Source organism: Palaemon carinicauda, chromosome 5 (assembly GCF_036898095.1).
Source record: "Palaemon carinicauda isolate YSFRI2023 chromosome 5, ASM3689809v2, whole genome shotgun sequence".
NCBI classification, from domain to species: Eukaryota; Metazoa; Arthropoda; class Malacostraca; order Decapoda; family Palaemonidae; genus Palaemon; species Palaemon carinicauda.
Window position 1 is genome coordinate 92,056,923 of NC_090729.1, and position 27,856 is coordinate 92,084,778.

Consider the following 27,856-nt stretch of genomic DNA (forward strand, 5'->3'; position numbering starts at 1 on the left):
ATATATGGATAACAATGATTATTTTTTATATATTTTCTTAACTTATTCAAAATAACTTAATAATGAATATTACATCAGCACCAATATGTTATATAATATAGTATTCGTGCAGTATGTTTATAGTCATTTCTGGGCTCAACCTGTGTCGCTCCGTGAAATGCTCCTTATAGCACCATTTCCAAGGTATAAATACTGCTAGATATACCAGAGAAAAAGTTACATGGAATGCCAGGAATATACCCAGCTCGCTCGCTCTTATAGGGTGTCGGTATAGTAACGGGCGTGTTAAAACCACTACCAGAGGTCCCTTACCAATTAGTCTTCCCTTATACAGTGTTTAAGCAAGGTTATTGAAGTTTATTAACGTTTGAGTATTAGTTGGGCTATTTTGGCGTTCATATGGTTAGCGTACCCGACCAGGCCGTATGGGGCTTCGGAAGATAGCCTACGCCAGTGAGCTTCCCCTTTGATATACGCATTTTATATCTAGGTTAAGATGTTCCTATTGAATATTATGCGGGGAGTTGGGACATGTTTAAACTTTATATAAAATGTTATCCTTAAGTCATTGTACTACCTGACGAGGTCGGCATTATACCCGATCTTGGAGGGCTAGTTATTGTTTAGAGCAGTTTAGTCTTCCTGACCAAGTCGGCATTATACCCGATTTTGGAGAGTTAGGCTATACGCTCGTATCACACCATGTTCCTCTCCCTATCTCCCCCTTTTTACTCACATTATGTCGTTATAGCCTACTTTACTTTAGAACACATATTTCAAGTAATTATTTTTATTATTTTTATTTAATCTGCATTCTTTAGTCAGGAAGCCATAGGCCTACTGCCTCATTGGGTAGTTCCACTGTGTCTCGGAGGGTTATCCCAACCGACCGGCCACAGTGATCACCTGATCTCGAGCGAGCCACTCTTCTTGGTTGTCCCCCTCCCCCCTGTACCCACATTGGTGGACTATTCGCCACGCCCTAACCTCGGGAAGTAGGCTTGAGTCACATTCTATTGGGGAGAGAGGGAAGACAACTGAGAGAGAGACCTGGCTCACACGCTCCATGAGTCGACGCGGGTAGCGCCTTCTCCTCGGCTCGTCATGGTTGGCCACCAGACGCGCGGGACTGGGTATGCACCTCGCTACGTACCTCGTATCCCCCTTCTCCGGAATTCCATCTTCGCTATCCTTCCGCCCCGGGAGGACTGGGATAACTTGAGAATCGTATCTATAAGTTAGTAGCTATGATTCTTTGATCAGATTCAGGTAATCTACCCTGTTCTGATCCCATAAGTTTATCCCATATATATAAAAGGGATTTTGACGAAGGAAAAAAATATTTTTAAACATTTAAACTTACCCGCTGGTTATATAATAATAGCTTTAGTCCCTGATGTCCGGCAGAAATTCAAAAACTCGCGGTAGTCGCAGATAGAGTTGCCAGGTGTACACCAGCGCCCTCACGGGAGATAGGGCAAACCATTCCATACATCACCAGATCTTCCCTGCCGCCATTGCTGGCAACATTGTTTGGAATTCACTCGTGATTAACCTGGATTTTAGCAGTATATTGGTGATTTACTCCTAAGTACAGTTTTTTGGCATTTGCTTATTTTTAAATATGTAGCTTCCCTGGTAGTTACATATATATAGCTTAACCCGAGAAATGCGGCAATGTCATTTTACTACAGTCCCGTGGTGCGGCTATCTTGACAAAAATACAATGTTTCAGAATCTAACCCATAACTATACCAATGTTTTTGTAATAACTTCGTGCATGTATCATCCAAATATTTTATCCTACATCTTGTTTGTTATTTTGTTATAAACCATCAAAGTTAATTTTAAAGCGTGACGTGGAATCTTGCGTGATGGCCAATGGGTGAGTCTGGATTGTCTTTCAGGGGTGGGGGGGTTGGGTAGTATGTTGGGTATCACCCAAGGTGTCAGGGGACTGTTTGCGCCCGGTAGAGGTTAGCGATTTTTATTTACTACATTCCATACTATGTAATGAAGGTTTTAGGCTATTTTTAACAAATAGCCTTTCACTATATATTGAAAAGTGTCGTGATAAAAAAAAAAAATTACTGTATATTTTCAAATCCTATGATATAGAATTGTATCTATTCCTGAAATAATAATGACAATTTTAGTTGATGTAGTCACATTTACTATTTACAAACACTTTATTTGCTTCGTTTTTTTTCCTTTATCTATTCACAAAATGACTATTGTTACTATTGCAATTATTTTAAATCTGTTCAAAATAATATATCATATTTAGAGAGATTATAGATTTTTACTTACAATTTTGATAAACCAACTTAGAATATTTGAAGAAACAAATGGATTAAAAGTAATGCAATAGCATAGTCTTTTACAAACATATATATTAGTTGTAACCTAAAAAGTCATAATGTTTAAAGTACAGTACATAAAGAGAGCAATAATTTTATCATATTGAAAACATACTAACTATTATTGGAATCTTGTATAGATAAACATAGTAACTAATAAAATCATGACCTGGCCTGTGTGTTCAGACTAATTATAATAGGTTTTTATGACATTTTTAAGCATTTGTATATAGTAATGCGTATATCAAAAGCATCTCCGCATATTAAAATATACAGTATATACGGTATATACAAAAGATATAGAAAATTCCTATTGTGGATATACGAGGCCTGTCGGAAAACTATCCGACCTTAATCCAGAAAAAATTATTTATATACCTGACAGGATTTGGACCCTAATCCCCTTCAAAGTAGGCCCCTTGTGCTTGCACACACTTAGTCCAACGATCCATCCACTGCTGGAAACACCTCTGGAAGTCTTCTTTTGGAATGGTGTTCATCTTCGCCGTCGCGTTCCGCATTATCTCCTCTCTAGTCTCAAAACGGGTTCCTTTCAGTGGCGTCTTCAACTTTGGAAACAACCAGAAGTCGCAAGGAGCCATGTCTGGAGAGTAGGGAGGTTGGCGAACAACTGGAATTCCATGTTTGGCCAAGAAATGTTGGATCAATTGGGATGAGTGTGCGGGGGCGTTGTCGTGATGCAGTTGCCAATTTTTCGCCCTCCACATGTCTGGCCTTTTGCGCCGAACTGCGTAACGGAGACGACGGAGAACATCTTGATAGTACTCCTTTGTCACTGTTTGTCCTTCCGGTGCGTATTCGTGATGTACAATTCCACGGATATCAAAGAAGACAGTAAGCATCACCTTCATTTTGCTTGGCACCTGTCGCGCTTTTTTCGGCCTTGGAGACTCGGGATGCTTCCATTGCGACGACTGTCTTTTTGTTTCTGGGTCGTACCCGTACACCCATGACTCATCTCCAGTTATCACGGTGTTCAGAAACTGGTTGTTTCCAAAATTGAAGACGCCACTGAAAGGAACCCGTTTTGAGACTAGAGAGGAGATAATGCGGAACGCGAAGGCGAAGATGAACACCATTCCAAAAGAAGACTTCCAGAGGTGTTTCCAGCAGTGGATGGATCGTTGGACTAAGTGTGTGCAAGCACAAGGGGCCTACTTTGAAGGGGATTAGGGTCCAAATCCTGTCAGGTATATAAATCATTTTTTCTGGATTAAGGTCGGATAGTTTTCCGACAGGCCTCGTACATAATGAAAAAAGGCTATATAGAACATTTCTTAAAAAGATTATTCTCTCTCTCTCTCTCTCTCTCTCTCTCTCTCTCTCTCTCTCTCTCTCTCTCTCTCTCTCTCTCTCTCTCTCTCTCATTATTTATTTTGGGTATGCCAGTGACGAAAGCAGTCAGTTGAACATAAAGGCATATTACATTACATTATAATAGTAACTCATACTCCTTGTAAATAACCCTCCAGTTACTTATAAACAAACACTCGTGGATATTCAAAACAAAAACATTCGGTATTGTTGTCGTTAATATAAAACTAGGCAACCGCCGTCTTGACGTAGGATTTGAGAGTTGTCAAAGGTTTTATTTCCCTCCCTACACAATATATAACGATGTGATATCGTTGGTGTGTATGTGTTTGTATAATGTTGTATGTTTTTTTTTTTCATCATTTATGTTTCTAATATGTTAATATAAAACCAATTTTAACTGAAAATAATTACAATTCGCCTTTTTCCCTTGCAAGAAAGTTAAAGTTCATATATGGAAAGGTTTTGTATTAAACATAATTATATAGGTAAAATAAAGTTAAAAACATTAAAATTTCTACCAGAAATACTCTATCACAAGAAAAATAATAAAAGTCGAATAAGTTTACAAGGGAATGTGCAAGAAGAGATAGAAAATTGCGCTCTGAAGAGGCTTATAGCAGTCTCCCATACAGCCGCTCAAGAGGCTTGTAGCAGTTCTCGGGTTAAATCCCGTGTTTCGTCGCGGCATGGCAGAAATTCAAATTTCGTGGTAATCGCCGCCATGACAGTAGGTGGTTATACATGAGCGCCATCACTCATAGGTTACCAGAACCATCCCCAACATTCTTCAGAAATTCCCTGCCGTTGATCGAGTCAACACCTAGGAAATTAGTTTCGCTGATAATACTTTATTCTACAATTTGGTGAAGTACCTTTTGTCTGATTATTGTTAATGGTTTTCGCTGCTTGTTTTTGGATATTCTTTTGACTTTTCATATAAGATTTGAATAGACTCTGTTGGATTTTGACCTGGACTTGTTTTCTGATTACAAAATGGCTGACTCTATAAGGAAGTGTGTTAGAGGATGCAAGACTCGTATGCCTAAGGCTTCTGTTGATCCTTATTCAATATGTAGTGGTTGCAGAGGTCAGGTTTGTACGTATAGTAACAGATGTGTTGAATGCCAGTCTTTGTCTGATTCAGAGTGGAATGTGTTTGATCGCTATATTAAGCGACTGGAGAAGGATAGAATTAGAAGGTCTAGATCGACCAGTGTGCTTTCTAATAGATCTTCTGATGGTGATATTCCTTCCAATGTACATTCTAATATTCCTATTCCTAAAGCAGTAGTCCCAGACCCCACTATGGTGTCGGAGGTAAGTGAATCTACTTTAAAGGATGTGATGGCTGCTATTTCAGCCTTAGGCGCACAGGTTTGTTCCCTGACTTCGGAAAAAGAAGTTATGTGGGGTGCAGTGTGTGGCTTGCAAAGCAAAATAGTGAATAGTGAAAGTGAAGTGGAGGGTGCGTCCGTTCGTGTCCGTCATAATCCCAGCCCAGGACCTCTTCCATGCTCCCCAACCCCTGGGAGAAGGAATGTCCAAAGGCCAAAGGATATGTCAGACCTTGATCAGCGAACAAACGTCCACTCGAGCGATCATGTTGACGATCCCCAGGTCGCTCCCCCTCGCCGCTGGAAAGGCGAGGTGAAAATGTATGCGTCTTCGTCGGATGATGCAAAACCGCGACGTGGTTGACGCCAACCACCGCATTCAAGACCACTCAAGAGACGTATGTCTCCTAATATACCATCCTGCAGTAACTGGTGTTCGCCGGAGGTTTACCTTTCGGACGAAGACGACGTGTCAGTGCCGAAACATTCACGTAAGACACATAGTTTGTCGGAGGAAGAAGGTGCTCAGTTTACTTCAGTACACGCTTCTTCCCCTCCTCCAGATTGGAAAATGTCGCAAGGACTCTCCCCCAGTGGCCACCCAAATACTATTGACGATCCCTCACAACGATCGGTACACGGTTCAGATCGCGCACAAGGCGCACTGGAAATGTTGCAAAGACTTTCTCCTGGTGGTCGCTCGACTACGGTTGACAATCCCTCGCATCGATCAGTACATTGTTCAGTTAGTGCACACGGCGCTCACCGTGTATCTGATTTGTCTGAATTAAAGAGGTCGATTTCGTCCCTGTTTGACGCTTACGATTCTCGGACAGAGAAATCTCGTCAAAAAGAAACTAAAGACATTAATAGACCAAAAAAAGGGGCTTCCGTAAATCAAGACATTACCGGATAGCATATTTCTCCTATGCTCAGCAGCGCTCCTTCACAGCGATCGGGGCGCGTTGCGGCTAGCGACAAAGTTCTGGTCTCTCCCTCGCGACATTCTGGATGCAGACATCAGTCTGGACATATGCTGGACGCATGCAGTCAAAATTTGTCCACACAGCAAGATAGACAAGCAGTTGTCTCTCCTTTGTGATCTGCGGGACATGCGACTAACGCTTCCTCGCGTCACGCTGTAAACTTAAAACATGCGGGAAGCATTCAGCACGCTGGTAGCTCACAGCAATCTGGACGCATGCAGCAGTCTGGTAGCTCACGGCAACCTGGACGCATGCAGCAGTCTGGACGTATGCTGGACGCATGCAGTCAGGTTTTGTCCCCACGACATAATAGACAAACAATTGTCTCTTCTTCGCGACTTGCTGGACGCGATACTAACGCTTCCTCGCAACTCACGGTAGACTTACAGCATACGGGACGCATGCAGCACGCTAATACCTCTCATGGAAACATACAGCAGTCTCAATCTGGACGCATGCTGAACGCATACAGTCAGAACTTGTCCTCGCAACAGGATAGACAAGTTATTGTCTCTCCTTCGCGACTCTCTGAATGCACAGCTAACGCTCCCTCGCGTCACGCGAGCAGGATTTACCCTCGCATGGGGTTCACGATGTTGATGCTTCCTTACAGCACGATGAACTTATGCTGGAAGCACGGGAACCTGTCTCTCCCTCGAGTCTTACAGAGCGTAAATGTGATGCTTCTTCACAACTGGATGATATCCTTCACGAGATTCCTTCTGGACAAGATGAATTATTTTTGGAAGACAATAACCAACAGGATGACGCGGTTTTGTCTTCGACCCATTCAATTCAGGGAATCGATGTTCCCTTAGCCGAAGTAGAGGACGAATCTCAGGATTCACTGCAGGCAGCTGACCTTAAAAAACTTCTTACAGTTTTAACATCTCTGTATCCAGAAGACTTTACGCAACCTATGCCTCAAAGCCCGCCCTCTCAGTTTTTGAAGGGCAGACCCCGAAAAACATCCTCCTTCAAGAAGATGGCTCTGGCACGATCGGTTAAGAGAGCATTCTCAACTCTCAACCAATGGACAGCCAAAAGGAAGAATCTAGGGAAGGCCTCCTTTTCCTTTCCTCCAACTCGACTGGCCTCCAGATCTAGTGTGTGGTATTCGACTGTGGAAGTTCTCGGTTTGTGAGTTCCTGCCTCCTCCCAGGGAGACTTCTCCAGACTTGTTGACTCCTCACGCAGGTCAGCCATGAGCAAGGTCGAAGATTATGGGGTCCAATTCTGAAATGGACCATCTGCTGAAGGGAATATTTAGGACAATAGAAGTCTTCAGCCTTATGGACTGGACTCTCGGAGCTCTCGCAGAGGCCACAGACCCTAAGAACGAGGCTCTGATGCATCTGATAGCCTGTCTGGATAAGGCCGTTAGGGATGGCTCCATCGAACTTACCGCCCTTTTCACGGCAGGAGTTCTTAAAAAAAGGGCTATGCTTTGTTCCCTCTTATCTTCAGGTTTTTCCCTTGTTCAGAGATCTGAACTTTTATTTGCTCCGTTGGGCAATCATCTTTTCCCTCCGGACTTAGTGAAAGATTTGTCGGCAGCTCTGTCACAACAGGTTACACAAGATCTTATCTCTAGGACTGCTAAGAAAGTTCTTCCAGTTAGTTTTTTTAGTAAGGAAACAAAAGGAGGCTCCTCCCACTCATCAGCCCTTTTGTGGAAGAGCCCCTTCAAGGGGACCTCAAAGAATTGCTGCTGGAGGTCAAGCTCGCAGATTCCCAAGACAGCAAAACAAATCAAGAAGGTGAGACATGCAATCTCCAGATACTAGTGGGAGCCAGGCTTTCACACTTTTGGCGGGAGTGGAGCCAAAGGGGGCCGGACTCCTGGACGATCAATGTCCTCAAGGAGGGATACAAGATCCCCTTCCTGAGAATGCCTCCCATGTCGTCGATACCCTTAGAGTTGTCAACAACCCACTCAGGGAACAAGGCAGCAGCTCTTCAAGAGCAAGTGAACCTTATGCTGTCAAAATCAGCCATAGAAGTGGTAGAGGACACCTCCTCTGAGGGGTTTTACAACAGACTTTTCCTAGTTCCGAAAAGCTCGGGGGGATGGAGACCTGTTCTGGACGTCAGTCCATTGAACAGGTTCGTTAGCAAAGTAAAGTTTGCCATGGAAACTTACGCGTCAGTCCTTGCAGGCACCAGACAGGGAGACTGGATGGTGTCATTGGATCTGCAGGACGTGTATTTCCATATCCCGATACACTCGGATCACAGGGAGTTTCTAAGGTTCGTGTTCCTCAAGACCACTTATCAGTTCAAAGTACTCTGTTTTGGACTAAGCACGGCTCCCTACGTTTTTACCCAAGTGATGTCCAACGTGGCTCGCTGGCTTCACCTAAAGGGAGTAAGGATTTCTTTATATCTGGACGACTGGCTACTCAGAGCGGAATCACAAGTAAAGTCTCTGGAGGCTCTTCAAATGACAATGTCCTTAACACAACAGTTAGGGCTGATGTTAAATCTACCCAAATCTCAACTAACACCCTCTCAAAATATCATTTATCTGTGGATGAGAATTCACTCAGCGTTTTTTCGGGCTTTTCCAGCCCCGAAACGCATTGTAGACTCTCTGAGTGTTTCTGTATGCCGGTGAGTGAATACACTTGTGCGACTCTATAAATATCCTGATTTAACACGGATAACAAAAGGCTATCTAGTGCAATGTAGCTACAAGTTTTTGTGAATATGAATAGTCGGTGATTAGTTTGAGGTCAGAAAAGTGGGATAAAACGTCGGCATAGGATAGTTATCTTGTGATTTACTAAAAATCTGATCAAGATGGCACTCTATAATACAGCCAAAGCTTGGAGGGACATGCTGCAGTCAGCAAAAGTAAATTCCATGAGTTGGCGAAACAAGAACTCGATCGTCTGATAACAGAGGTCGCTAGTAACTCCAACCAGTGTAACGGAAAAATATTCGCAGACATATTGAAACAATATGATCCAACAAACTGGAGCAAATCTGCGGAAAACATGAGCAAAATAATAGAAAAATTTCCAAAGAAGATCCAAGTGATAAAGGGACTTATAAAGAAAGTTTACATCAATCAACATTTTCCATCAAAGAACAATAAGAAGTCCAATATGGTGAATATGCTGATTGATGCATTGGGAAAAAGAATGCCAAAATGGTGCAATACATGTAAGATATGGTATTCCATTAATAATCCTCAACAACTGATTATAAAATGCGATACCTGTCATGTTCCAACACACCTTACATGTGCTGAAATACAGCAAAAAGTAAGAAATAGAGACAAAGGTATTCTTCTCAACATGCTTAGTCTGTATAGAAAATATAATTAAGTTGAGACTAAATCTGCAAATATTTGAAGAAGAAGAAGAAGAGAAAAATGAACAAGATATGTGTAAGGATGCAGAGGAAATCATTGATATAACTTATGATGCCATCCAACAACATACTTACGAAGAAATAAATTATCAGATAGAAACAAATATAGACCCAAGAGACTCTACCCGGCCCTACATACTTTTAGGGAAGAGCAAGAACAAGAAAAAAAAAAGAAAAGAAAGATATAGTCTGCAATTTGCTGAAAAGAGGGAATTGCAGATTTGGCGAAAGATGCTACTACAAGCATCCAAAGATATGCCATAATTGTGAAATGTTTGGTAAATGGGGGTATTTAGATGGATATGGAAATAAATCAGAGATCTCCATCCAAAAATATGCAAAAACCTAAATGAAGGAAAAGGATGCAAATACAACAAAAAATTTTGATATATGCATCCTGCGACCATGAATGAAAGTAAGAAAACTCAGCATAAAGGGTTTCCAATCATATAGATCAGACAGAACAAATAGGAATCAAGGGGGAACCGCAATATATGGAAGAGACATAAATCAAGGAAAAGTCTGTGAAAAATACAGCAACACAGATTGTGAATTGATTGCGGTAGAATTTGAATTTGAAAAACTAGTGAATATTGTAGTTTACAGACCCCCAAATACTAAGGAGTTTGACATAATAATGGAAAAAATAGATATATGTAGAAATCATAAAGATTGGAATATACTCGTATCCGGAGATTTTAACTTTCCTTTCGTGGATTGGAAAGAACGGATAAAAGAAAGTGGTTGTATATATACATATAAAGAAAGAGTGATAGTAGCGCAGAAGATAAGAGGCAATTTGAATATCTTCAAGATATGCTATTAGAACATAATATGCAACAAATAAACCACATTCCAACAAGAAAGGAAAATGTCCTAGATCTAGTATTTGTGAATGAGGTGAATTATGTTAAAGAAATAATAGTGTACACCACGGGAATTTCAGACCACAATGTCATAGAATTAATAGTCCATTTTAAAGCAAGTGATCGCAGAATTAATCAAAGCACAAAACGTTGGGAAGGATATGGAAAATATAATTTTTACAGTAAGAATATGAAATGGTCAGAAATAAATGAAGAACTGAACAAAGAATGGAAAAATGTATTCGTAAGTGATAACATACAGGTAAATACGGACATACTGTATAAAATACTGGAGAAAATTGTTGAAAAATATGTACCAACAAAAAACAATAAACAAAAAACGTGCATACCAAGAGACAGAAGGATCTTATTTCAGAAAATTAGAAAATGGAAGAAAAATCTTGCAAAAGAAAAAAATGTGTGGAAAACGATGGAAATAAAATGTAAGATAGAAAATGCAGAACAAAAGATTATACAATCGAAAGAAAATTAAAAAAGGGTATTAGAAGAAAAGGACTCTTCAAAATATAAAAAAAAACCCAAAGTACTTTACTCCTATGCAAAAAAAGATGAATAAAGTGAGATTAGAAATAGGCCCTCTAAGAATTGAAGGACGGTTAACGAATGAAAAAAAGGAAAACAGTCCCCAACTAACGTACACAATAGGGACCGAGAGTCTGTTCGTAAGCTGGATTGTTCGTAAGTTGTTAGTGTTAAATTTTGGTCTAGGGTAGGCGTAACCTAACTCAGATGTCTACGATTTTCAGCCGTAGAAGTCAGCAAATAGCCCCATTTCATATAAAATAGGTTATTACAAATATTTTACTTTATCATATTACAGTAGTCTGTATAATACTGTAAAGTTCAGTACAGTATGTTGTTTTATTATCCTGTACTGCACACTACATAATAGAAACTTGCACAAACAATCGGCCATACATATGCGCTGCATTTCTGAATCAGCTAACTTAAAGTAAAATCGTAGTAATATAGTGTACTGTACATTTAGTACAGTACAGTACTGTACATTAATTCCTTTTTAAATGAATGTACTGAAAGCTATTTTATTGTTCCATTACCCATTTTTTTTTTGCTTGAAACTTACGTAAACAAGCGCCCATTTGCATTATGTACTGTACTGTAATGTTTACCTTTTCACGCTGATCAAATCAGCTGACTTGTACCGTACTGTATTTACTGTATGTAACTGTACTGTGCATTTAACTGCTTCATAGTTGTTTTGGTATTGTTAAATAAAATGCAGAAGGTTAGTTTACTGAATTGTTTTATTTTAATTTTGACCGACGGAATCATTCTTTGTAGAGTATACGTCACGTATCTGGTGACGTCATGTATTTGGCGGAAGCGCGCTGACAAACCGAATGATTTCCTTTCATTATGTTGCCGAGTAATCTTATTACAGCATTCCCATAATCGAAACACCGCGTAACGATATCAAGTGTTTTAGTGGTCTGTATCATTAGTTATGAGATTAGTACAACTTACCGTAAAGTTAAGAAAAAAAAAGTCTGATGATGTTATATTTCTTCTGGCGGAAGGCGAGAGGCAAATCAAGTGATTTTCTTCCGATCCGTTACTATTCCCATAATTGAAACATCGAATAAGGATATAAAGAATTTTTTAATAATTTTCAAAGAAATATGAAGATTTAACTGCATTAAAAATCAAAATACGGGGAGAGAGAGAGAGAATTTAAACTTGCGATGAAATCTACGGATGTTTACGACCATGTTTGGACTTCCGTCAATTTGTGTTCGTATATCCGGATGTTCGTATCTTGGGGAGCGTCTGTATGCCACATATTAGCAGAAAAATATAAGAGTGAGTTCACGCCAAGAATTGCGAAAGAGAATAATGAAACAGAAATGAGAGAAGAAAATGTTGAATATCTAATGGATATAGATATTAATGAAGCAGATATTGTCAATGCCATAAGCGAAATTAAAAATGGATCGGCAGCCGGACCAGATGGAATCCCAGCGATTTTGTTAAAAAAAACTGCACACACTATTGCGAAGCCGCTTGCAATACTGTTAAGACAAAGTGTAGATATGAGCGAAATATATGTTAAACATAAATTAGCTTATATAACCCCTATTTTCAAAAGTTGATTAAGACTAGAGGCAAGCAATTATAGACTTGTTAGTCTAACATCACTTATTATGAAAGTGTATGAGAGGGTAATAAAAAAAGAATAATGAACCATTTGGTTAAAAATAATTTGTTTAATATAGGGCAACACGGTTTTGTGCCCGGAAAAAGTACACAAACCCAACTGATAGCACACTGTGAAAACATATATAAAAATATAAATGAAAAAGACACAGATGTGATCTATCTAGATTTTGCAAAAGCCTTTGACAAGGTAGACCATAATATATTAGAGAAAAAAATGAGAAAGCACAATATTGTGGGAAAGATAGGAAGATGGGTAAAAGAATTCCTGCAAAACAGAAAACAGGTAGTGGTTGCAAATGACGAGAAATCAGATGAAGCTCAGGTAATATCTGGCGTGCCACAAGGTACGGTATTAGCTGCACTGCTGTTTGTTATTATGATCTCAGACATGGACTGTGATGTTAAAAACTCTGTAGTGAGAAGTTTTGCAGATGACACAAGAATAAGTAGAGAAATTACAGTGGAACCTCTACATACGATTGTCCCAACATACGAAGTAAAATTCGACCAAATTTCTGTCTCAACATACGAAGTGTTGCTCCAACATACGACGTAAACAATACGCTTACCCGTGGAATTTTCTCGAAAGCGTGCAGCGTAGTTTGTTGTTGACGCCGCTAGACAGCAGCTCATCGGAGGGACGCCAATCGAGCGTCACCTTGATCAGTCCTCTCATCGCGTGCGCATCGTGTGGTTGGCCTCTATTCGCTCAGTTTTAAAAGTTTTTTATCTTGCCTTTTCACGTGTTGTTTTCCGTGTTCCGTAATCATGGGTCCTAAAAAGCTTAGTTTCGGTTCAGGAAGTAGTAGCAGTGGTGAGAAAAAGAGGAAGTCTATGCTTTCATTAGAATTAAAGCAGGAAATCATAGAAAAGCATGAGCGAGGTGTACGTGTTAGCGATCTGGCTAAACAATATGGCCGGAATATGTCGACGATCTCGACGATCATAAAACAGAAGTCAGCCATTAAATCAGTGAACCCTTCGAAGGGGATCATGATTATTTCCAAACGTCGTAGCCCTACCCTTGAAAAGATGGAACGACTTTTGTTAATATGGATCAAAGACAAGGAGATTGTTGGCGATACGATCACGGAAACGATCATTTGTGAGAAGGCCAGCGCTATCTACAGTGACTTGAAGGCGGCGCGCTCTCGGGGTGACGCGGGGGAGAGTTCAGCCGATCCTACGACGGAGGAATTCAAGGCGTCTCGAGGTTTGTTCGAGAAATTTAGGACACGGACCGGGATTCATTCAGTTGTTCGTCATGGAGAAGCTTCGAGTTCGGACACTAAGGCTGCTAAAGACTTTGTTAAAAAGTTCGAAAGCATCGTGGCGGAGGAAGGTTACGTAGAGCAGCATTTTTTCAACTGTGATGAAACCGGTCTGTTTTGGAAAAAGATGCCTAGTCGAACGTACATTACCGCTGAAGAGAAGAAAATGCCTGGACATAAGCCAATGAAGGATCGGTTGACTCTTGCGCTTTGTGCCAACGCCAGCGGGGACTGCAAAATTAAGCCTCTGTTAGTTTACCATTCCAAAAACCCTAGGGCATTTAAAGCACATAGAATTAGTAAAGACCTGCTACATGTTCTATGGCGTTCTAATTCTAAGGCTTGGGTTACTAGGCATATCTTTGTGGAATGGGTAAACGTAGTTTTCGGCCCTGCTGTCAAGAAGTATCTTCAGGAAAGGAATTTGCCTTTGAAGTGCTTGCTTTGTTTGGACAATGCACCCGCTCACCCCCCCAGACTCGAAGATGATATCATCGACAAATACAAATTCATCAAGGTGTTGTATCTTCCACCGAATACCATCCCTATCCTCCAGCCCATGGACCAGCAAGTCATCTCTAATTTCAAGAAGCTGTACACCAAGCACTAATTTAAGCAGTGCTTTAATGTCACGCAAAGCACCAACTTAACTTTGCGTGAATTTTGGAGGAGCCACTTCAATATCGTGCACTGCTTAAAGATCATTGATCAGGCTTGGGAGGGAGTAACTCGTTGGACCCTGAATTCCGCTTGGAAGAAGCTTTGGCCTGATGCTGTTGCTCCCAGAGATTTCGAAGGTTTTGACCCCGAGAATGAACCTGTGCTTGCCGCCGAGGAAGACGTCGAAGAGATTGTATCCCTTGGCAAGTCCATGGGTCTGGAGGTGGATGAAGATGACATCACCGAACTCGTCGATGAGCATCACGAAGAGCTGACCACTGAGGAACTCAAGGAGCTGCAAGCCATGCAGCATGATGAGTTCCAAGCGTAGTTGAGTGAGTCGGAGGAGATCGAGGAGGTAGGCGAAATCTTAGGTATGGCGGAAATAAAACAGATGTTGGCATATCATCAACACGTTGTTAATTTCATCGACAAGCATCACCCACAGAAACTTCAGGTTTGCCGTGTTGTTGCGCAGGTCGATGATGTTTGCTTAACGCATATTAGAAAAATCCTTGAAAGCCGTACAAAGCAACTTTCACTCGATAGTTTCTTTAAAAAATCTCTACTAAAACGGTCTAGTGATCATGATGAAAAGAAAGAAATTGAAGCAAAGAAAAGGAAGACCGAATCGAGTGAAAGTGATGAAAATTAAAAATAAGAAAAGAAAAATCTAAAAAAGAAAAATATAAAATTATAAAAATAAAAAAAAAAATAAGCTAAGTTAAGTTAAAGTTCACGTAGTAGTGTAAGTTAGTATAAGTTATCGTACACGTTATCGTACAAAGTCACCGTCCCTACATCCTCGCTGATCTTCCGTCTCCTCCTGCGTAGAAGTCCCTACACCTGCGCTGGCCTGTCGCTAAGGTAAAGTGTTACATTACAACCCGTTTTTTATTTATTTCATTATTATGTATTCTTTTTTTTGCTTTGTAATATGTATTTATTATACAGGCATTGTATTAATGTATTGTGTAATTATGTGTAGCCATTTATTAAGGATTTATTATGGGTTTTTAGGCTGAGGAACGAATTAAATCAATTACCATGTATTCTTATGGGAATATTTGCTCCAACATACGATCGTTTTAACATACGAAGTAGTTTCTGGAACGAATTAAGATCGTATGTAGAGGTATCACTGTACTTGTGATGAAGATAGGAATTCATTACAAAGAGATCTAAAAAAATTTATGAGTGGGCGGAGATAAATAGGATGGTATTTAACTACGATAAATTCGAATCAATGAATTATGGAAACAGAGAAGGAACGGTATATGCATACAAGGGACCTAATAACGAGACAATCACAAACAAGGAAGCAATTAAAGACCTTGGTGTAATGTTAAATAGGAATATGTTACGCAACGACCAAATAGCAACACTGTTGGCTAAATGTACAGTAAAGCAAAAATGGTAATGTTATTCAGACACTTCAAAACAAGAAAAGCTGAACACATGATTATGCTTTACAAAACTTATGTACGTAGTACACTCGAGTACTGCAATGTGATATGGTACCCACACTACCAAAAGGATATTGCACAAATAGAGAGTGTACAAAAAGGTCCTATACTGCTATAATAGAAGAAGTTAAGGGCCTTGACTACTGGGAAAGACTGTAATTTTTAAAACTATACAGTCTAGAAAGGAGAAGAGAACGCTACATGATAATATAAGCATGGAAGCAAATGAAAAGAATTACTGAAAATATCATGGAGCTAAAAATATCAGAAAGAGCAAGCCGAGGTAGATTAATAGTGCCAAAAAATATACCTGGAAAACTAAGGAAGGCTCACAGGACATTAATCCACTACGCACCAGCATCAATAATGCAGCGACTGTTTAATGTGCTGCCAGCTCATCTAAGAAACATATCAGGAGTGAGCGTAGATGTGTTTAAGAACAAGTTCAATAAATACCTAAGATGCATCCCAGACCATCCAAGACTGGAAGAAGCAAAATACACCGGAAAATGCATTAGCAACTCTCTGGTGGATATCCGAGGTGCCTCACACTGAGGGACCTGGGGGAACCCAAACATAGAATAAGGCAATAAGGTAAGGTAGTAAAAGTGCGTCACTTCCTAGACTTACGGTTCTGCTCGGTGAGGGATTGTAGGAGCCTGGGCACCCTCTCATCGATCAAACAGTTCGTGTCCCTGGGAAGACTTCATCTACGTCCTCTTCAGTTTCATCTGGCAAAGTTTTGGACGAGAGATCAAAGTCTGGAAAAGTGGATGCCGATCCCTCTAGTGATCAGGAATCACTTGGAGTGGTGGGACGATGCCAACAAAATCCAGGAAGGGCTCGAACTGTATCAGAAGAACCCCGACTTAGTGTTGTACTCCGACGCCTCAGACATGGGGTGGGGTGCAACACTCGGGAAGGCCGAAATATCGGGTCTGTGGGTAGTCTCAGAGGAAATGGTACATAAATCTCAAAGAGCTAGTGGCCATTCACCTAGCCCTCATTCATTTTCAGAAGGAAGTCCGAGGAAGAGTGGTTCAGATCAACGCAGACAACACCACTGTGTTGGCTTACATCAAAAGCAGGGAGGCACTCATTCGGCCTCACTTTACGAGGTTGCGAAAGATCTACTCCTCAGGGCGAAAGTGAAGGACATAACCCTGATTACTCGCTTCATAGAGGGGGAGAAAAACGTCAGGGCGGATCTGCTCAGCAGAAGAAGGCAAGTTCTAACCCCGCAGTGGACCCTGCATCACGAGGTGTGCACCAGCCTTTGGATGTTGTGGGGTCAACCCTCAATAGACCTCTTCGCCACGCAAATGACAAAGAGGTAGCCGGTATTTTGCTCTCCAGTCCCAGACCAGGAAGCAGCTGCAGTGGATGCTTTTCTTCTGAACCGGGAGGGTCTAAACGTGTACGCTTTTCCTCCATTAAGATCCTGGACAGAGTCCTGAAAAAATTCAGGGAATCACCCAACGTCCGCATGACTCTGCTAGCTCCATTTTGGCCCACGAGACCTAGGTTTGCAGAGATGATGGAGTGGCTTGTAGATACCCCCAGAACATTACCAAATCGGAGCTATCTACTCAAACAGCCTCACTTAGAGAGGTACCACCAAAATCTCCTCGCTCTCAATCTGACTGCCTTTCGTCTATCGAAAAGCTGGCAAGAGCGAAAGGTTTTTCAAGGGAGGCTGCATGAGCTATCGCCAGAGCTAGAAGGACATCCACTATTACGGTTTACCAATCCAAGTGGGACATATTTAGAGTATGGTGCAGGAATAACAAGCTTTCCTCTACCAGTACCTCTATAGCCAATATAGCAGATTTTCTATTGTATCTTCGTACAACAGAGAAGCTGGCCGTGCCTACCATCAATGGTTACCGCAGCATGCTAGCTTCCATCTTTCGTCACCGACACATTGACGTGTCAGGTAATAAGGATCTTTCAGATCTCATTAGATCTTTTGAGACGACTAAGAGGAAGGACAATCCAACCCCCTCTTGGAACCTGGATGTACAGTAGTTCTGGCCTTTTTAACCTCAAGTAGGTTTGAACCCTTGGACAAGGGGTCCTGGAAGGATCTTACCAAAAAGACTTTTCCTGGTTGCTTTGGCTACAGCAAAAAGGGTAGGAGAGTTACAAGCCATCAGCAAGAAGGTGGGCTTTAATGGAGACAATGCTGTTTGCTCCCTTCTGCAGGACTTTCGCGCGAAAAACGAGAATCCTTCTCGTCCTTGGCCTAGATTTTATACCATCCCAGGGCTATCTCATTTGGTTGGACGGGAAAAGGAGAGAGGCCTAAAATTTTATCTGCACACGTCCAAAAACCTGAGAGGACAAACAGACAACCTCTGTTGTTCAGTCAAAAAAGCCTCTTTACCATTATCAAAAAATGCTCTAGCTTTTTTCATCATGGATTTGATTAGGGAAGCTCACCAGAATTTTGAGGAAAGGAGTTTCCCAATCCTTAGGGTGAAACCACATGAGGTTAGAGCTGTTGCAACTTCTATGGCTTACAAGCACAATAAATCGATGAAGTCAATACTCGAGGCTACTTTCTGGCGAAGTACATCAATCTTCGCAGACTATTATCTCAAAGATGTCCAGAACCAGTATAAGGATTGCTGTTCCCTGGGTCCGTATGTTACCTCCGGCGTCGTAGTTGGAGAAGGGTCTATGTGCTCTTCCCTATAATCTATCATATACCCTTGCCTTTTTTCTTGTATATGTGTTCACAGGTTGTCGCAACCTTCCACAGTCTGGCAAGTCAAGTTAGTTTATTTATGTGTTTTTTTATTTTTGAGTAGGTGGTCAGATTCAGTATCCATGGCTATGCCAGGTTTGCAAGGGTGGAGGTCTAGCCACGCTAAGGTCAAGGACTTTGTGGCAGCCCCACAGAGACTTTTACAGCCCCCCTGAGTGGATCGCCGAGTCTCTTAAGGAATGCAGGCGAAATAAGGCATGATGATTGTGAAGCCAGCTTCCGTATCGGGTAAGAACCAGATTGTTAGTACTACTAATTGTAGCTATTAATAATTATACAAATTCCCAATGGGATGAGGTTTTCTACCCACCATCAATGGTGTCAATCAGCTATATATATGTAACTACCAAGGAAGTTACATATTTAAAAATGGTATTTTTATTATAAAATAAATTTTTAAATATACTTACCTGGTAGTTACATATATAAAAGGGCCCTCCCTCCTCCCCTCTGAAAACAGAGGCATGGAATTTCTGAAGAATGTTGGGGATGGTTTTGGTAACCTATGAGAGATGGCGCTCATGTATGACCACCTACTGTCATGGCGGCGATTGCCACGAAATTTGAATTTCTGCCGTGCCGCGACAAAACGCGGGATTTAAGCTATATATATATGTAACTACCAGGTAAGTATATTTAAAAATTTATTTTATAATAAAAATACCATTTTGTTTTGTTTGGTATCTGATCGCTATGTTTTAACTTTGAAAAGTAGGAATTGAAGTTTTTTCAACCTACTTTAAACTAACCAAAGCACAATAGCGGTAGATAAAAACACCCCGCCTAATCTATTACGTCACAGTCATATGACATAAGCTAGAGTATGACTTGCATTTTCTTTTTTTTCTTCAAAGAATGATAAGTGAATACTTTCTTACAAAGTATTAATTTATATAAGATAAAAGGATTGTTATTTTTATAAAAAAATTTGTCCTTTTAGTATACTTTCTTTAGATAATCTTTGATCTGTTTTCAGAGATTAACTATACTAGCATTCAGTTTAATTTACGCTACGCAGTTCTCAGTCAACGTTACAGTATTACAATTTTCTTTTTGGGCTCAGGCCATGTCGTCCTGATGGAAGTTCCTTTAAGGTAGCTTCCTAGGGTATATTTGACTACGGTGATATTCCCAGAGAATTTACCTTAAGGTATCCAGAATTCTAACTCCTGGAGCGAATATCCCAAAATAAACTTAACATGGGATATCGCATAATATCAGAGGACGTACAGTGAGCCCTCGCTACTTCGCGGTTCGACCATCGCGGATTCACCACTTCGCCGATTTTTTTTCATAACCCATGTATATACATATATCGCGGATTTTCCGGAAATTTCGAAAATACCGCGGTGTGACCGATGGTGCGAGATTGGAGAAAGTAAGGAAAATTGAATCATGATTGATTTTCAATATAAATGAAACTTTGAGGAGCAACAAAGATATCATTTGTTAGAGAGATAGGGAGAGGTAAGGAATGGGAGGTAGTGAAAAGTAGCCCACAGAGAGAGAGAGAGAGAGAGAGAGAGAGAGAGAGAGAGAGAGAGAGAGAGAGAGAGAGAGAGAGAGAGGGGGGGGGGTTTAAATGTAATAAACAAAAAAATTTGATAGGTTATAACACATTGGTGCTTATGTAATATCAACTGTATACTGTAGACGGTTTGAATAAGTTAAGAAATTGTATAAACGATACTTTGTTAGTGTATTCGTACACTCTCGAGCGGCAGCTATATGTCAGCTGATCTAATCACAGCCAAATGTAAAACAAAAAGAAGTCAGCAATACTCGATTTTTAAAACACACCCGAAATTTAAAAACAAAAGTACACGCTTTCTTAATGTGCAATTAACTATTTAAAGAGTAGCAATTTTCTAGAATAAGATGTTTTCCCCAAAAAATAGTGGTTTGCTGATGAAATCGGATGCCGTATTTTTAGCTATGATTGAAATGGATGTAGACTCGGCATAATTTTTTCGTTTCGTATTTAATGACACTAAGAAAACTAATTTTAGTTTCTTCATCTAAATGTAAGTATTGTATAACACGAAGAGAGAGAGAGAGAGAGAATGAATCAGCTGTTGTAATCAAATGGCGTGTTTTTGTTTCGTGAGAATTTCATCGCCACGACCATAACAACAACATACTGTACTGAACTTTACAGTATTATACAGACTACTCTAATATGATAAAGTAAAATATTTTTAATCTATTTTATATGAAATGGGGCTTTTTTTTTTTGTTTAAAATTTACATTTACGTATGTAAAACAATTCTCTCTCTCTCTCTCTCTCTCTCTCTCTCTCTCTCTCTCTCTCTCTCTCTCTCGTAAATTGTTTTCCTGCTTTGCTACGTATGTATGATTTTATATAGATACGGTAAATAATATTTGTAATAACATATTTAATAAAAGCTTTTACTGTAATATCATTATTTATCACTTTCATCATGCGCATTAAATGCCTTCGTTTGTTTACTGAGCGTACTTTATGATGCCGTCGTTTCAGTCGGCGTCATAAAGAAAAACATTTCATTTGGAAGTCCTAAGAAAAATTAAGTAAAACATTGGTAATAACAAAATCAACATACTGTACTGAATAATCAATATTATCGATGCAAAAACTAACCTATACACAGATGTGTAAATGCGTTTGTTTCTTCATTATGATCAGAGATAAACGTAAACAAAACATTGGTTGCCATTTTTTATCGTGCTTTTTGGCGTGTTTAGGAAACGCATGATATAAAGTCGCCTTTAATATTTGTGCCTGTTTCAGTTTAGGGTACTGTAGTACATGCATTAAGTGTTCTGTACATTAAAGGGTAGTTTGTTAACAGTACTGTACTACGTACAAGGGAAGGTTTTAAAAGTCTGAATATATATGTTAAATAAATAGGTAAATATGGTGTCACTACTTCGCGGATTTTCACCTATCGCGGTCGGGTCTGGAACCTATCTACCGCGATAAACGAGGGTTCACTGTATTCTTGATACGCCACATAGCAATCTTCACCCAGAATAGAATTAACACTTCGAGGGGTCAAAGTGGCAAGAAAACGAAAAACGAGAATGAAAGGAGAGCCGTTAATAAGGTACCTCTCCTATCCTGCTTCCAGTGTGTATACAATGCCGCCGACGGCGCCATCTTCATTCCTTTTTCCGTAGCTCAACAACTCGGTGTTTTTCCCTGTGTTTTCTCGTGAATCTTGGAATATTTCAACTTTATGATGCTTTCTCCAGCCTCTTCTGCCTCTGGAAAGTTGAGTATTATCTTTATTATGTATAGATGTAATCTCTTGGTGTTTTTAAATAAATCAAACGTGATATTTACGTTTACAAGAGCTGTTGCCTACCGGAGGCGTCCTGGACGCTGTTGCTCGCCATGCACGAGTCATTTAGTTAGCCAGAGCGACGTTCCCGGTCCTTATGTTTTAATAATTTTAGCTATTTAGGTTTACAATAGGAATTCTTTATATGATGCCGTTAGTATTTCAGTTTCGGCGATTGAGGTAACCGATCCTAGCCTACGCTAGGCTTCATAGCCTAGGCGTTTGGCCCTAGTACTTTCATGCATGATATACAGATTTTTGAGTGTTTTAAAATTTATTGAAGCTATAGGCAGTTTTATACATATAAGATATTGTTAATATTTTCTTCCAAGATCATATACGAGAAAGTTTTGGTGATTTAGGTAATCGATTCTCTCCGCGCCTAGGCTAGTAGCCTATGGAGCTTTAGTATACTTTCGCACACTCCCCGGTTGCTCTTTTCTCCTTGGAGATTAAGTGCAATCCCTTTTCCCTCTGTATTAAGCCTAAGGCTTAACCCTAATGGTTTTATCTGAATAAACATTCAGATATAACTATATTAGGGTGTTTCTGTTCTATTCCTGTAACCAGAGAATCTGGCTTCAGGGGTGGGCAGAACAACAGAGTATTTAGTGTGGGGTCTGTTTCTTTCTAGCATAGAGAATGAGATTCCTTTGCTAGGTTAGGAGCAGACATAGGTGGCTTAGCCTCCCTAGACCACATCTGAAGGTTTCTGTACAAGATGATTCCTTCTTCTAGTGATCTAGCAGACTAGTCCAGTGTTTTTGTTCTCGGATTGAAGGTTAAGATTCTTCTTTTCCTTGTTAATAACAACATCAAACTTTGTTTTAGTATTGAGGGAGGTGGTAAGTATTGCTGACCTCCCTCCCATGATAATCCCTAGGCTAGGATGAGCTTTCTTGGCCGTGGGATGATCTCATACTACAGCAGAGTTTGTAGGACCCTCTTCTCCCTTTCCCCCCTATCCTTAGTAATGGCCTAGCTATTTCATCTCTTGGCCGTCGTTCTACATTTGTACCTAGTGTAGGTTAAGATGGGGAACTGGCTCAGTCCTTTGCCAGCCGGCAAGATCGTGCCGGCCGGCAGAGGCCTAACTTCTGTAGAGTGTTCCCCAGACCTCCCTTGGTCTTACATCCATGTCTGTCAGTAGAGCCCGGCAGGCAATGGATAGAAGGAAGCCTGAATTTTACATTCTCCCCTTCCTTATGTTCACTCTTTCTGGATGGAGGGCTGTAAGGCAGTGCTGTCTTATATCCTTACATCCATTCTGTTTTCTTTTAGTGTACAGTGATCCCTCGTTTATCGCGGTAGATAGGTTCCAGACCCGACCGCGATAGGTGAAAATCCGCGAAGTAGTGACACCATATTTACGTATTTATTTAACATGTATATTCAGACTTTTAAAACCTTCCCTTGTACGTAGTACTGTTAACAAACTACCCTTTAATGTACAGAACACTTAATGCATGTACTACAGTACCCTAAACTAAAACAGGCACAAATATTAAAGGCGATTTTATCTCATGCGTTTCCTAAACACGCCAAAAAGCACGATAAAAAATGGCAACCAATGTTTTGTTTACGTTTATCTCTGATCATAATGAAGAAGAAAAACGCATTAGTGTACACATCTGTGTATAGGTTAGTTTTTGCATCGATTATATTGATTATACAGTATGTTGATTTTGTTATTACCAATGTTTTACTTAATTTTTCTTAGGACTTCCAAATGAAATGTTTTTCTTTATGACGCCGCCTGAAACGGCGGTGTCATAAAGTACGCTCCATCTTCAATCGTAATAAACAAACGAAGGCATTTAACGCGCATGATGAAAGTGATAAATAATGATATTACAGTAAAAGCTTTTAGAAAATATGTTATTACAAATATTATTTACCGTATCTATATAAAATCATAAATACATAGCAAAGCAGGAAAACAATTTACGAGAGAGAGAGAGAGAGAGAGAGAGGTTATTACAAATATTTTATTTTATCATATTACAGTAGTCTGTATAATACTGTAAAGTTCAGTACAGTATGTTGTTGTTAGTCGTGGCGATGAAACTCTCACGAAACAAAAACACGGCATTCGATTACAACAGTTGATCTCTCTCTCTCTCTCTCTCTCTCTCTCTCTCTCTCTCTCTCTCTCTCTCTCTCTCTCTCTCTCTCTCTCTCTCTCTCTCTTTTGTTATACAATACTTACATATAGATGAAGAAACTAAAATTAGTTTTCTTAGTGTCAATTAAATACGAAACGAAAAAATTATGCCGAGTTTACAGTACATCCATTTCAATCGTTGCTAAAAATACGGCATCCGATTTCATCAGCAAACCACTATTTTTTGGGAAACATCATTTTATTCTAGAAAATTGCTACTCTTTAAATAGTTAATTGCACATTAAGAAAGCGTGTACTTTTGTTTTTAAATTCCGGGTGTGTTTTAAAAATCGAGTATTGTTGACTTCTTTTTGTTTTACTATTGGCTGTGATCAGATCAGCTGACGTCTAGCTGCCGCTCTTGAGAGCGTACGAATACACTAACAAAGTATCGTTTATACCATTTCTTAACTTATTCAAACCGTCTATACAGTTGATATTACATAAGCACCAATGTGTTATAACCTATCAAATTTTTTTTGTTTATTACATTTAAACACACACACACACACTCTCTCTCTCTCTCTCTCTCTCTCTCTCTCTCTCTCTCTCTCTCTCTCTCTCTGGGCTACTTTTCACTACCTCCCATTCCTTACCTCTCTCTATCTCTCTAACAAATTATATCTTTGTTGCTCCTCAAAGTTTCATTTATATGGAAAATCAATCATGATTCAATTTTCCTTACTTTCTCTAATCTCGCACCATCGATCACATCGCGGTATTTTCGAAATTTCCGGAAAATCCGCGATATATGTATATACATGCGTTATGAAAAAAATCCGCGAAGTGGTGAATCCGCGTTAGTCGAACCGTGAAGTAGCGAGGGATCACTGTACCCCTAGCCCAGCTGCCCGCTAAGTGGCCGGCAGCTGGGCAGGTGGAAGTTCTCTGGTTCTTTTTACTGCCGGCCGGCATAGGTAGCCCACCATTGCTGGCTGGCAACAGAAGCACACTATAAGATCTGGCGGCCGCTACGATTAGTGGCCGGCAGCTGGGTGCTAGTGTTTATAGTTGCCGGCCGGCACACACAACTGAACCAGCGATCTTCCGCCCAGTAGTCTAAAGGTAGTATACCTTGGAATTATATTAAGGTACGTGCCGGCCGGCAGGTTTTTGTATTGTATACAGTTGCCAGTATTTTTACAGTATAGTATATACTGCATGGAGAAAACTATAGTATAGAATATATTGTAACACTAAGTTCTTCCAACATACTTGTGTTGTCTTGTACAGCCTTTTGTTGAGACTTTATAGATTGAAGAAAGTGAGTTCTTTCTTTATTAATTATCCAGTATATTAAAATTATTTATAATGGTGTGATCTATACCTACATTTCCTCTGGGAAATATGATGAAGGTTATTCTAGAATAAGATTTAACCTTAGTTTTATCATCTGGAAGGTTACAACAATTAGCTGGGCAGGAAATACAAGTATGTGTCTTTCCTTCTTTCCTTTCTAGCTTAGTTATTTTAAGCTATATATATTAACATTAGTTATCCAGTGATATGTTTTTCACTTGATACTCATGGAATTTCTTCTCTTTACAGGAGGACCATCCGAAGTGCGGGAGCATGTTCTGCAACGTCCGCAGCAAAATCTTCTGTGGACATGAGTTGTGCAGGAGGCACGCAGCTTGCGCAGTCTCCAAAGGTGATCTCCGGTATTGGGACCCTCAGGTATGTACGATTTGCACTAACCTGATTACCGAGGCATTTGACGCCTCTAAGTCGGCGGAGTCAAGGGACACAGCTAGGGAAAAGCTTCGAACCGGGGTGAGGGGCTTCCAGAAGAATACTTCTGGCCCCTATCCTCCAAGTGAGAAGATGAGGGCTTACCTTTTTCCTAAGGCATCAGCGGATGCAGTGATTCCTCAGCCTCATGTGGAGATACCATTAGTTCAGATTCGGGTTGATTCTGAAGTCTCGGACGCCCTACAAGACATCCAACTGGACGATAGGATGTCTGAGTACACTGAAAACGACCTTCTGGCAGAAGACCAAGAAGAGGAGCTGACCCAGGCTCCGGATACAGAGGAAGAAGAAATCGACGAGGGGTCGGTTACATTGGTTCAGGCCCCGAAAACCTGTTCCCTCAACATTGTCTGCTATCCCAGATGATCTGGGAAGGACTCTCTCTTCCATCGTTGAAATGATTCAACAGATGCAGAAGAAGAACGATGAAAAGGAAGCTGCAATGAAGTTGGAGATGCGGAGACTTGCAGCATCACGTGGGCCCCAGAAGAAGCTCAACGTGAAGGATCTTCCTTTGTGCTCGGATGCTAATCCTTGGAGGTATGCCGAGCACATGTCTATGACAACTGGGAAGATGTCATATCGGAGAAGTTGGGTTCAATTCCCTTTGAAGAAGTGGAATTCTGGCTCAACAAGGAGTCTTACCCGGACTGCTATGTCCGTCTTAGGAAGGAGCCATCCTCAAAGGAAGGGACGGAGCCAAATGAGGTCATAGTTTTTGACCATAGTAAAGCACAGGCTTTACTATCGAGCTCAATGAAAGAGAGGGGCTTCACAAACTCAAAGGTACCTTCTTTGAGTAAGAAGCATCCTTCCTTTGTGGCTTCTCCTACCAGAGCCTTTCCCTTTATGGAGAAGGGATTTAAGGCTGCCTTTAAAGCGGTTGAGGCAGGGAAACCATGTCCCTCCTTGGAGAATGTAAACCTCTGTCCCTGACCTTACCCATGGACCAGAAAGACTGGAAGGACGTCCATCTTACCTTCTCAGTCGGGAAGTTGGAGGCTGATATTGCCGGACGTCGGTTCTGTGAAGACCTTCCAAATCTGTCAGATTTTCTCTTGCGCAGGGGGCAAGAGACAAAAGAGAGACTTGCTGCATCAATGTCATTACAAACGACTCTGGAAACGATGGCAAGTGACCCCAAAGTCCAAGATATGTTTATGTTAGTGGCTAAAACCCATCTGGCCACAGTAACAAAGGACCTCTACAGTTTCATCAAAGCTAGGAGAGCTTGTAGAGAGTTCGTGTTCGCCTCGGCTGCAGTGAGGCATGAACCGAGGAAACTGATCTCCTCTTGCATATGGGGTAAAGACCTCTTCCCTAGCAAAGTGGTCAAAGAGGTAGTGGATAAGGCTGCCACAGAGAATAGAAACTTTCTCCAGAAGTGGGGCCTAACTCTTAAAAGAAAGTCTTCCCCGGATGAGGGTCCCCAACCTAAAAGGAAGACTAAGAAACCTAGGCTATCCTCTCGGCCAACCAAACATTATAGGCAGCAGCAGCAATAACTTCCCTTGACCGCAGTGCCTCAGATGGTGGCACAAACCCCAACCACGTACCAGTTGGTACCTCAAGCCGTGACAACTCAGTCACCGGCATTTAACCCAGCCTTCGAAAGGCAGACAACTATCTTTCGCCCAAGAGCTAGCGGAACAGCCAGAGGTTCATCTAGACGCCCTTCAAGAGGAAGGGGGTTCAGGGGAGGACGAGGTCAAGGAGGCAAGGCCTCAGGTCAACAACAGCAGAAGTGAAACACTTCCGGTAGGAGGGAGAGTTCATCTTTTTCGGGATCGTTGGACCTTCGATCCCTGGGCCCACAGCCTAATCAAGAATGGACTTGGTTGGAGCTGGTACAGCACTCCACCTCCGTTCCCACAATTCTTCCAACACACTACTTCCGTTCTGGAAGAATATATTCGAGAACTCTTGGAGAAAAGAGTAAGTCGAAGGGTAAAGTCCATCAAGTTCTGAGGAAGGCTGTTTTGTGTTTC

The 27,856-nt window shown here is 40.8% G+C and overlaps 1 protein-coding gene across 4 annotated transcripts in view; it reads left to right on the top strand.

Annotated features, from left to right (window-relative positions):
* The window catches only part of Prp40 (pre-mRNA processing factor 40), an 874,860-nt gene that overhangs the window by 348,991 nt on the left and 498,013 nt on the right, over positions 1-27,856 (top strand). The gene's annotated exons all lie outside the window — the stretch shown is intronic.